General features: G+C 35.9%; 1 long non-coding RNA gene and 1 other non-coding gene across 2 annotated transcripts; one reads left to right on the plus strand and one right to left on the minus strand.

Moving 5' to 3' along the window:
• The first annotated feature begins 1,072 nt into the window (after positions 1-1,072).
• LOC127135514 (uncharacterized) lies at positions 1,073-2,149 on the plus strand. The gene is made up of 3 exons (XR_007808595.1): positions 1,073-1,466; positions 1,602-1,709; positions 1,929-2,149. It is a non-coding gene; the product is annotated as an uncharacterized LOC127135514 (long non-coding RNA).
• A 4,479-nt stretch (positions 2,150-6,628) lies between these two features.
• LOC127078052 (small nucleolar RNA R71) lies at positions 6,629-6,735 on the minus strand. Its single transcript, XR_007787799.1, has one exon. It is a non-coding gene; the product is annotated as a small nucleolar RNA R71 (small nucleolar RNA).
• Positions 6,736-13,287: the final 6,552 nt, after the last annotated feature.

The raw sequence follows: 13,287 nt of genomic DNA on the forward strand, positions 1-13,287 counted from the left end.
ATAAACAATCTATTTATAATGTTAGAATCATAACAACCTTTCTCCTCATCTATGAGATCCCTAACTTCATTAACCCTTGTAGACATGGGTTTCTGTGTTAAGAGTTTAAATCTACATAGATTTGGGATCCAATTGTCATTCCAAACATTCACTTGTTTCCCATTCCCTATAATTCATCAACTCCTTTTAGTAATGATCTAGCTGCAGTTGTGTATTCTCCTGAAAGATAGCTAGGCCTTCTACTAAGGTTAACTTTATGAATATCTATTTTCGGATAATGTTTAATCTTAAGAAACTTGGCTACCAAAGAAATAGGATATCTGTGAAATAGGGGTGTTCAAAAATTTGGTTAACTGATCCAAATATCTAATCTGAACTGAATTGAACCATAAAAAACTTAAACTATTTAAATGGTTAATAAATTGAATTATTTATTTTAACCAATTCAATTAATCTAATTGAATTTAAAAATCAGTTTAAACTCTTATAAACTCTTTCCAAAATTTTATCTAAAATATAAATACTATTATTTAACAAATTCAATAAACTTAATAAATCATTATATTAAAATGATAAATATTTTAATTATAATCTTTTAATATTTCTTAGAAAGTTACTATTATCATAACCTTTTCATTTTCACATTACGTGTTCTTCCCCAAATATGAAATATGGACCCTAATTCATCTTCTCTCCAATTCAAACTCAAGATCAATTTCAATTTCACCTTCTATTTGTTTTGAATCGATTTCGATTTCAATTGATTTCAAATTTCACTCGATTTCATTTTCGGTATGTTCCATTTTCACTCGGTTTCGATTTAACTCGGTTTTGATTTCACCAGATTTCACCTTCTCTACTCGGATCTTGCTCGTAGAAACTCTTTTGTCTCGACTCTTTTTGAGGTAAACCTGTTATTTTCTGCTCTCAATTTCACTTTGAATTGAAATAATATCTGAAAATTGCTTTTAGTCTTGATAGGATTTTATTTGAATTTTAATCTACTGGTTGATTTGTGTTCTCCTGAAAATGATGAAGACATATTAAGAAAATCTTGATTCTTTTTGGTCTTGGATTAGGGCAGTTTCTTTCTCTCCTTATTACTGGAACTGGTTTCGCCTCTTCTGAATTATTTAAAAAAGGTTATTTCTTCTCTTTTAGTGCGGTTTTGTTCTGTTTTGAATTTAAATTTCAAATTTGTATGTTTTTAATTGTTGTTAATTAATTTTTCTGTTGGAGGTTTGATCAGTTAGAGGCTGAAGAGGTTATAGGGGTGGTTAATTCAGTTAGTTAGTAGAAAGGAGGGTTTTGTTGGAGGTTAGGATTCAGTTTTTGCATTCTGTTATGACAGTTGGGTTAGAAAACTGTTATGGGCTAGTTGAAGCAGTTAGAGAGAGTTATCAAGTTTTGTTTCCTCCTGTTATCAGTTTTTTCCAGTGTGGTGAAAAGTTTCTCTGAAAGTGCTTGTGAGTTGCTTTCCTCTGTTTATTTATCTTATTCCATTATGTTAGAATCTTCTATTTAATTTTGTTTCTTTTTCGCTTTCCTGGTTCTGGCTATGATTATGTTGTTGTGAGAGTTTTGTTGAAATCTGTTTGTAGGCCCTTTTTTGGTGATCTCTGTTATGTGAGGTTGTGAAGAATTCTCCTATCATTTCTGTGCAGAGTTAAGGTTTTTGTAGCAGTTGCTGGCTTGGTTATCAATTGGAGGTTAGAAATGGTTGAGATTGTTTCCATTTTGGATGTGGTTCAGTTAAGAGGTTTGTAAGTTGTTAGGAAAAAATGAGTTAGAGATTATTGTTGGAACTCTGTTTTTGCAGGTTTTGTGTAAGGAGAACTCGTTTTTTGCTTTGTTATTTGACAGGTTAAAAATGGAGGTACAATTAAATTGTTAGTGAAAATAACTTGAATTTTCCGTTTCATTTGCAGGTTGTGTATCATGGATTGGATGCTTGAACTGAATGGATATGGAATGCATTGCTTGAATTGGATATGGATTTTTGTTGTAAATTTTGTATTGTTGTAAATTGACAATAAATGTATGCATGGATTTTTGAATGAATGAAATGGTGTTAATGTATGTATGTTTGGAAATGAATTGAACATTTGGAAATTGGAATGAATTCATAGGAAAATGTTGGTTTAATGTATTTGAAATGTATTATGGTTCATGGTTCTGGGTATGTTTAGAAATGGTTGTAACATGAATTTGTGGTTTATGGAAATGTAATGTATGGTTAAGCTTGAAATATTGTAATGAAGTTTATTGGTGAATGGTTTTGAAAATCAATGTAAGGTAGAATATAATATGGATTTAGGTTTAAGAAATTGAAAAGTGAATGTATGGATTATGATTGTAATGACATGGATTATTAATGAATAAAATTTTATTATGGGATATTGAATGGTACAATTGTACATAAAACGACATGGTTTATGGAATTGAATGGTGTAATGAATCAAGGTTTAAGTATGGAAAATGGCTAAAAGTGAAAAATGGTTTATGTATTACATAAAATAAAATGAACCTGGTTCAAAGAGGTTTAAAATTTGAATTCAATTTTATTATAAAAACAAAAAAGAAACAGTTTTTCTAAATATATAAAAAAACCAGTTTGGAATTTGGTGAAAAAATTAATCCAATTTTTTAAAAAAATGGTTTTAAACTGGTTTAAATAAATTAAACTAGTTTTAAATTATGAACCGGTTCTGAATTGGTTTTAAACCGAATTGAATTGATTAAACAGATTAACCACTTTTTGCTAAAGTGGTTTTTAAAAACTGCATTGAATCATTAATATGGTTCGGTTCAATTCAATTCATGAACCACGAACACCCCTAGTGTGAAATATACAAACCTACTTAGCAATAAGGGCTTTATAGAAGTCATGTAAATCTCTAAATCCCAAAACACCTTTATTTTTAGATTTGCAAAGGTCTTTCCACTTCAGCCAATGAATCTTTTTTTTATCCCCACTCAAACTTGTATATAAGGACGGCCATCCTTTTTCACACCTCTTTAGGAATTAAAAATGAGCTCATAACATAAGTATGGATTGCTTGGGCCACAACTTTAATTAAAGTAGCTCTACTTGCAAAAAATAATGTGTTAGCTTTCCACACCTTAAGCTTTTTCCTAATTCTATCTAGAATGAAGTTGAAGCTTTGAATTTTATATATGCCAATACGCGTAGGTAATCCTAGGTAGTTTTTAATCTCTGGACTATAGGAATACCCAAGAGAGTAGAAGTTTTCTCCATTTTGGTATTGTTGGTATTTGATCTGAACATAACTTCTGATTTTTGCAAGTTGATTCTTTGCCTAGAGTTGTCTTGGTATATATTTATGATGTTGATGAGGTTCCTCACATCTTTTTCCTTTGCCTTACAAAATATTAGACTATCATATACAAAACAAAAGATGGGTGATGTTAAGGGCATGTTTATTAATTTTAATACTATGAAAGTTATTCATCTCATGGACTTGTCTATTGAGATTAAATAAAACATCAGCATATAAGATAAAAAGATAAGGGTGGGGTCTCTCTATCTTATTCCTCTAGATGGGTTGATATGGTAAGTGGCAAACCATTTATGACGATAGAGAAAGATACATTTTCAACACACTTCATAATAGTGCGAGTAAAATGATAAGGAAAGCCAAGACTAGTCTGAGTATTTTTGATAAAGTTCCATTCAAGCCTATCATAGGCTTTTTCCATATCAATCTTGATACCCATGTACCCATGCTTCCTATTTTTAGCATTATTAACAAAGTTGAAAACCTCATAGGCTATCATGGGGTGATCACTGATCAACCTGTTTTGAACAAAGGCATTTTGATTTTCACTAATGATATGAGAAAGAATCTTTTATAACCTGTTGGAAATAGTCTTAGTAGTGATTTTCATAATCACATTACATAAGAATATATGTACATACTCATAGGGTTTAGTGGGGTGTTTGGTCTTGGGAATAAGACTGATAAAAGTGTTATTGAATATTTTAGGATTCTCATCATTGTTAAGGATATTGAGAATGGTTTTAGTGATGTCTTTTCCCACAAGATCCCAATACTTATGATAAAAAACGGCAAGAAGACCATTAGGACCAGGGTCAACATTGCTCTTGAGCCCCTTCATAGCTTCCACCACTTCATCTTCAATGAAAGGGGATTCCATTTGTTTAATCATACTCACATCTAACTTCTTGGTATGAGCAGAGAAACATATATGGTTATTAGTAGTGATAACACGAAATTATATCATATTTTAGGATTTAATTCAATTAAATTATATTATTATTTACTTTAATTTATTTCATTTTATCAGATATTACGCGGTATTTCCTTTCTATTTATCTCAGGTATCTATTTGAAGCAAAAGTAAAAAAAGGAAGAAAAGGAGGTGCAAAAAGAAGTTTCTGGAAACAAATAACAAAAGCCAAGCCCAGCCCAAAGAAGGCACAGGCGTTGTGCCTGTGACGAGCGCCACAGAGGTTGTGACGAGCGTCACGCTATATGCACTTGTGTGACGAGCGTCACACATGGTGTGACGGACGTCACACCATTCCCCTATATTTGAGGCACAAGGAACGCTTCAGAGACGTTGAGAGAGAGTTGAGCCCTATTTCCACGCCCAACTATTCTGCACGTTGAAGACTTTTGACGCGGAAGCAGTTGCAGGAGGTGGATATAAATAGTAGCTTTTTGGAAAGCTCAGGGTTCCACGCTTTTTCCAGATTTTTGCCGTTTTCGCATTCTTTCTTCTTCCAGCAGCTTAGGCATATTTTTACAGTATTACTTTGACAAATTTTTATATTGTTTTCCTTTTGCAATTCTATTTTCTTTTTCCAGCTCTTAATTAATTTTTCGCACAATAGTTTCTACACCGGAAACTATTGTGTACCTTTTACCGGATCTAACCTTACGTTAGAATCTAGTTTTTTTTATTCCTTCGTTTTATTTTTCTGCCTGATTGAAGAACTTAAGAACAAATCCAACCGGTATGTGGTGGAGTGTTCAAGACTGCTATTTAATTATTCAGGTTCTTTATTTATTTGTTGAATTTATATATGCTTGTTTTTATTATTAATTTTTGCTGCTTGCCTGTGATGAATATGTTTATGCATGTTATTTATTTAAGTCTGTTTGGCATGTCTGGCTGATTTATTTAGGTATCGGTATGTAAAGTAAGCGGAATGAAGGAATCAAAACTAAGTTGGTTTAATTAAGTTTAAAATTAAAATCACTCTTTTTACGGTCTCAATTTACAGGTTTAATAACAAAGTTTTTGTACGAAAGTAAAAGACATAAAGAAGTTAAAATCAATAGAGCGAGAGTTTGAGGTTTTGACTGGACAGTGTAAATTGGACATTAACTCTAGATCAGGGCGAGAGCAATTTTTAGAGTTAATTAAATTCTAACCTTTTTCAAAAAGTATTTTTAAAGATTGAATGTGAGGGCGAGAGTTAAGCATTTGAGTTTAATTATATAACCTAAGTCAACAGAGCGAGAGTTTGAGATAAGGGTGTTTAAACGATTAGTGTTTTCTTAAAAAGAGTTTCTACGGATTCTATTGTTTTCAAAAAGTGGTTTTTGACTTAACTATAAGTGACAGCTACGTTAATATAAAATCATAGTTTATTCAACAGAGCGAGAGTTTGAGATAAAACTTTTAACCAATAGCGTCAACTGAAAAGATTTACTTTAAAACCAAGAAACCAATAAAGAATTGATTCCCTAATTACGACGAACTACATACCGATATCCGCTTTATTGATATTTAATCTAGAATTTAGTTTAGTTTTAGCCTTTTCCCCCAAAAATCAAAGTATTGCCTGCCTTAGCTTTACGAAGTAACCTTAGATAACGGTATATCGATTCATAAGTCCCTGTGGGATCGATATCTTTTAAAACTACGCGATAGAACTGTGCACTTGCAGTTTGTACCCCAATTCGACTCATAAAGTCGAGCGATCAAGTTTTTGGCGCCGTTGCCGGGGACTTTTATTTAGTCGATATCGTAACTCTCCTGTTACGCTGTAGAGACTAAGGCTTTTATTTTTCTTTTCTTTCTTTCGTTGATTTGTATGCCACGTACTCGCTCTCAAGGCAAACCGCTCTACTTACGAATCAACGATATCGAACTATATCTCCGAGTCTTACGACGAATTCGGGAATATCGTGCTGCAAACAATCTCCCTCCTGTAGAACTTCCTGATTTCAAAAATATTTTCCCTTCGATACCCGAGATGGCAGAACCAGCTCGTGCTCTTAGAGATTACGCCGCTCCATCACAAGATGAACCGCATTCAAGTATTGCTCCACCTGCAATCGAAGCAAACAACTTTGAACTCAAACCTTCACTGTTGCAGGCAGTGCAACAAAACCAATTCTCTGGGAATCCTACCGAGGATCCTAACCTTCATTTATCCGTATTTGTCCAATACGCTGATACTGTTAAAGCTAATGGTGTCACTTCAGAGGCAATTCGACTTCGTCTTTTTCCTTTCTCTTTAAGAGATAGCGCTAGAAGATGGCTTCAATCTCTTCCTTCCAACTCAGTCACCACATGGAACGAGTTGAAGAAAGTTTTTCTTGCTCGATATTTTCCGCCAAGCAAAACAGCTATGTTAAGAGCCCAAATAAATGGATTTAAACAGAAAGATAACGAGTCTCTTTTCGAAGCATGGGAAAGATACAAAGACATGATGAGACTTTGTCCACACCATGGTTTAGAAGACTGGTTAGTAATTCATACATTCTATAATGGTCTCCTGTACAACACGAGGTTAACAATAGATGCCGCCGCAGGTGGTGCGCTAATGAACAAACCTTATGCTGACGCTTACCAACTTATCGAAAGCATGGCTCAAAACCACTATCAGTGGGGAACCGAACGAACAATGGTGGAAAAACCTCAAACGAAAACTGGCATGTACGAGATAAGTAACCTTGATCATGTTAATGAAAAAGTGGATGCTCTGGTCCAGAAAATTGAAAGTTTAAATGTATCACCACCAGCCACAGTAGTTGCCATAACTCAGAAATGCGAAGTCTGTGGAATCCAAGGTCACACTCCTGCAGATTGTCAACTCCTAACAGGAATCCAAGCGGAGCAAGTAAACTATGCTCAAGGAAGCCCCTATTCGCATACCTATAACTCAAATTGGAAGAATCATCCAAATTTTTCATATAAGAATAATAATGCTCTATACGCACCTGGACAATCTCCAAATCAAGCCCCAGCTATACCTCCGGGATATCAGAAGCCGACCCCATCTACATCTAACAATAACGCCCCTAGGAAATCCAACTTGGAAATCATGATGGAGAACTTTATAGCTTCTCAACAGCAAACCAATAAAGATTTCTTAAACCAGAATGTACACACTGGCGAACAAATTAAACAACTAGCAAGTAAAGTAGATGCCCTGGCTACTCATAACAAAATGCTGGAAACGCAAATATCACAAGTAGCTCAACAACAAGCGCCTACTGCTGCCCCAGCTGGTACATTTCCTGGCCAACCCCAACCTAACCCAAGAAGCCACGCTCATGCAATTATACTGAGAAGTGGAACGGAAGTGGAAGGACCGTCTGACCCAAGGATAGAAAACCAAAACTCTGAAAGGTCAACTGAGGAAAGTGAACCTAAGGAAAAGGCAGAGAGTAATAAGGAAACCGTAGAAAAGAAGGAACCTTATGTACCTCCACCACCTTATAAACCACCTATCCCTTACCCTCAAAGGCTTGTTAAAACCAAAGATGTGGGCCAATTTAAAAAATTTGTCGACCTACTAAAACAATTAAACGTCACAATTCCGTTTACAGAAGCTATTACGCAGATGCCCTCATATGCCAAGTTTTTAAAAGAAATTCTTTCTAATAAAAGGAAACTTGAAGATAGCGAAACCGTTACACTTACTGCTGAATGTAGTGCTATAATACAGAATATGCCTCCTAAACTTAAAGACCCAGGTAGTTTCTCTATACCCTGTCACATAGGAAAATTTGTCATTGACAAAGCCTTATGCGATTTAGGAGCCGGTATTAGTGTTATGCCTTTATCCATATGCAAGAGACTTGAAATGGGAGAATTAAGACCAACTAAAATGTCTGTGCAACTAGCAGATCGTTCCGTAAAATATCCTGTAGGAATTCTTGAAAACGTTCCAGTGCGCATAGGTCAATTCTACATTCCAACTGATTTTATAATTATGGATATTAGAGAAGATGAAGTTACACCCATTATACTGGGAAGACCGTTCTTAGCAACCGCCGGTGCAATCATAGACGTAAAACGAGGACGACTCACTTTCGAAGTAGGAGAAGAGAAAATTGAGTTCATCCTTTCCCAATTTTTGAAAGTACCTGCAATAGAAGATACATGTTACTTCATGGATATCATCGATGAATGCATAAAAGAAACGGAGTTAGAAAAAGACAAATCATCTGACTACCTTGTAGAAGACAAACTTAACCAATGTTTAGCAATAACACCGGACCCTACGCAATGCCTCAAGAAACCAACCTTAGACCTGAAAACACTTCCCAAGAATCTGAGATATGAATTCCTAGACTTAGAGCTTGAACGACCAGTGATAGTTAATGCTGACCTAGGAACACTCGAAACAGAAAAACTCCTGCATATCTTAAGAAAATATCCAACCGCACTAGGTTACAACATCACCGATCTTAAAGGAATAAGTCCTTCTATTTGTATGCACCGCATCATGTTAGAAGAAGACTGTAAAACTTCTAGGGAACACCAGAGAAGACTAAACCCGATCCTAAGTGAGGTAGTGAAGAAGGAAATAACCAAGTTATTAGAGGCAGGTATCATATATCCTATATTTGATAGCAAATGGGTTAGTCCTGTACACGTAGTACCAAAGAAAGGAGGCATAACAGTCATTGAAAATGAAAAAGGAGAAACTATAACCAAACGAATCGAATCGGGATGGAGAATGTGCATTGACTATAGGAAACTAAACAAAGCAACCCGAAAAGATCATTTCCCTTTACCATTCATTGACCAAATGTTAGAACGATTAGCAAAACATTCACATTTCTGCTATCTAGACGGTTACTCAGGTTTCTTTCAAATACCAATTCACCCTGATGACCAAGAAAAGACAACATTCACGTGCCCTTTTGGTACCTTCGCTTATAGACGAATGTCGTTTGGCTTGTGTAATGCTCCTGCAACTTTCCAAAGATGCATGATGGCAATATTCGCCGATTTTCTAGAAAACATCATGGAAGTATTTATGGATGACTTTTCCGTATGCGGACAAAGCTTTGAAGAATGTCTTGAAAACCTAGAGAAAGTTCTAGAGCGATGTGTAAAAGTAAACCTAGTACTTAATTGGGAAAAATGCCACTTTATGGTACAAGAAGGAATTGTTTTAGGACACATCATCTCAAATAGAGGAATTGAAGTAGACAAGGCCAAAATAGAGGTAATCGAAAACCTTCAACCTCCGAAGACTGCGAGAGAAGTACGAAGCTTCTTAGGACATGCCGGTTTTTACCGACGATTCATTAAAGACTTCTCTAAAATAACTAAACCGTTGACCAGATTATTGATGAAAGATGCTGAATTCATATTCGACAATAAATGTTTAGAAGCATTTCAAACGCTTAAACAAGCACTGATCTCCGCACCCATAATGCAGACACCAGATTGGAATGAACCATTCGAAATAATGTGTGATGCCAGCGATTACGCTGTAGGTGCTGTTTTAGGACAACGAAAAGATAAAAAGCTTCATGTTATATATTACGCAAGTAGAACTCTAGATGAAGCACAAATGAATTACGCCACAACCGAGAAAGAACTTCTAGCAGTAGTGTTTGCGCTAGATAAATTTCGTTCTTACTTAGTCGGAGCCAAAATAATCATCTACACTGACCACGCTGCTATCAAATACCTCTTAACTAAAAAGGATGCAAAACCTAGACTCCTAAGGTGGATCCTGTTACTACAAGAGTTCAATTTGGAAATCAAGGACAAGAAAGGAACTGAAAACGTAGTAGCAGATCACCTCTCTAGACTTGAGAACCTTGAACCGGAAAGAACAGCAATTAACGATGATTTCTCGTACGATAAGCTTATAGCTACTTTAGAAGAAAATAACGCTGATAAACAGGTAGAAACTACCTTAGCAATATATGTTACACCGTGGTACGCTGACCTCGTCAATTATTTAGCTGCCGGAATAGTTCCATCTACCTTATCATACCAACAGAAGAAACGATTCTTCTATGATATAAAACAATATTACTGGGATGACCCCTTACTTTTTAAAAGAGGTCCTGATGGTATTTTCCGTCGGTGTATACCCGAAGAAGAGGTAGAAAGTATAATCCAACACTGTCACTCCGCTCCTTATGGTGGACACGCAAGTACATCCAAGACCTGCTCTAAAATCCTACAAGCCGGTTTTTATTGGCCAAGTATATGGAAGGATGTACATGCAACTATTAAGAAATGTGACAGATGTCAACGTACAGGAAACATATCTAGACGTGACGAGATGCCACAAAAGGGCGTCATGGGACCTTTTCCATCCTCTTTCGGCAACAAATACATACTCGTGGCAGTTGACTACGTATCAAAATGGATTGAAGCTATAGCTTCTCCAACAAACGACACACGAGTAGTAACTAGACTCTTTAAGAATATAATATTTCCAAGGTTTGGTGTCCCAAGAGTAGTTGTCAGTGATGGTGGATCGCATTTCATATCCAAAGTACTCGAAAAACTACTGCTTAAGTATGGCGTAAGACATAAAGTAGCGACACCTTACCACCCTCAAACCAGTGGGCAAGTGGAAGTATCTAACAGAGAGATCAAACAGATACTAGAAAAAACAGTCGCCACTTCAAGGAAAGACTGGTCATTGAAATTACCAGAAGCTTTATGGGCATACCGAACTGCTTACAAAACACCCATAGGGACAACCCCATTTAAGCTAATTTATGGAAAATCCTGTCACCTCCCGGTAGAATTAGAACATAAAGCCTATTGGGCTATTAAAAAACTAAATTTAAACTATAAAGCCGCCGGTGAAAAGAGAATCCTTGATATAAGCGAATTAGAGGAACTCAGAAGAGACGCTTACGAAAATGCCAGAATCTACAAAGAAAGAAATAAACAATGGCATGACAAGCGCATATCAAGGAAAATCTTCAAACAAGGCGATACAGTCCTTTTATTTAACTCCAGACTAAAGTTATTTCCGGGAAAACTACGATCTAGATGGTCAGGTCCTTTTCAAATCACTAATGTCTTTCCCAGTGGAGCAGTAGAAATTAAAGGCAAATCTATGGAACCATTTACCGTAAACGGGCAACGTCTAAAACATTATCACTATGCAGAGAACAATGAAGATTCGCAAGTCTTGCACTTAGACGAAATGCCTCCAGAAATCATAGATTATAATTGATTGTTTTTATGTCGAGCTTGCGACATTAAACAAAGCGCTTAGTGGGAGACAACCCACAAATTATTTTATTATTCTATTATTATATTTTTATTTCTTCCTTAATTATTCTTTTAATTTCTGTTTAGTATTCATTCCTAATTCATTTTAATTTATTAAAAACTTTTCTCTTCTTTCGGCATTTGGCCAAATCCTGACTAAAACTATTGTTTTTCTTTTCTCTAGCTAACACTAACCTGATGGGACATATTGATCGTATGGGTATCAAATTCAGAGGAACAACTCAGAAACAAAAGTTTGAGGAACTAGCCACGAGAGAGATGCTACCTAGCCTGTATGCTGATGACTGGGCAATGACTGCCCTTGGACTAAGACAAAGTGTCCTGTATTTGCTGAATCAGATGGGGTGGGAAACCGCTCCTATCCGTAGACAGTTTGTCACTTACCGGAGACTGACTCTAGAATTCCTTAGTTCTCTGATCTATCTACCCAGCCATGGAAAAGGAATAAGCAGAGGTTTTATACAGTTCAGAATGTTTAACATGGAGTACCAATTTAATATTCAAGATTTTACCAACCTTTTAGGCTTCCCTACATCCTTTGACACATTTACAGTGAGCCAAGAAGAACTTTTCGAATATAGAGAACTTGAACACTTTTGGGGTAACTTGACTGGAAATGGCGATCCCGAGGAACATGAGTTTCTCTCTGGAAACATACATAACCCGGCCTTTCTCTATTTCCATAAGATCCTGACCCACACCTTATTTGGGAAGAAGCCAAACAGTACCACAGTTTCACGTGATGAACTCTTCATCATATTTTGTGCTTCCCAGAACCGTCCAGTAAACGGTGCCACTTTTATGTTAGCAAATTTGGACCACCTTATCCAAGATGAGCGAGCACCAATCCGAATAGGCGGTTTGATAACTATGATAGGTAATGCTATTGGATTACGTCAGCCTATACTTGACTTAAGCCCTTTTTGTGGCATTACTACTATGAGTATACCCTTCCTCTTCAACACTTTGTTTAGCAAACCTAGGGTCTGATGAGTTTGAGCTTATTATTGATAACCAAGTTCTTTGCCTATTCACCATGCCCGATCCTAGGACTAGTGTTCACAACCGCAACAACTGGCTCTACAATCTGAACGAAACCCCCTCTCCTGCTAGATCCACTGAATCCATCCAGGACTATGAGATTTGTGATGACTATGAGACTTATGATGACCAGATTCCTTATGCTGAATCAGATCCTCAGACACCATCTGGATATCATGATATTGATCCTCCTCCTCAACCTGCTCAGACTGAAGAATCGGCAATACCCGACCTTAGACATCATATGCCCGGGATTGATTATAACACTGCCATGGAAGCTTTGATGTCAGAACAAGATGCCCTCAGAGAAGAGTTCACTAGCTTGAGGCACGAATTTCTGGGATACATGAACAGTATGACAAACCAGTTTCACGAGTTGCTATACCGTGTTAACTCCTTTGCTCCTCTGGCCAGAGATCGTGCAGATGGATAGAATTTATTTGTTTTTCTTAGTTATTTAGTCTTAAGCTAGATTAATTCGTTAATGTTATTTCAAATTATATTTGTATTTGTTTCTCTTTCACACTTTTTGTTTTTCTCCATTGTTACATTATGATTATTTTATTGAAGCTATTTATTCATTTTATTATGTAATATCTATTATGCTCTCTACTGTTGCTGCCTACATGACTTATTAAAGAACAATATATATATGCATCATTGTGCAAAGTAGAATGACGTGCAGGAAAATTAAATAGCAAAATAAAATAATCAAAAGCAAAAGCAAAACAAAAT

The sequence above is a fragment of the Lathyrus oleraceus genome, chromosome 4 (assembly GCF_024323335.1).
Source record: "Lathyrus oleraceus cultivar Zhongwan6 chromosome 4, CAAS_Psat_ZW6_1.0, whole genome shotgun sequence".
Taxonomy (NCBI): domain Eukaryota; kingdom Viridiplantae; phylum Streptophyta; class Magnoliopsida; order Fabales; family Fabaceae; genus Lathyrus; species Lathyrus oleraceus.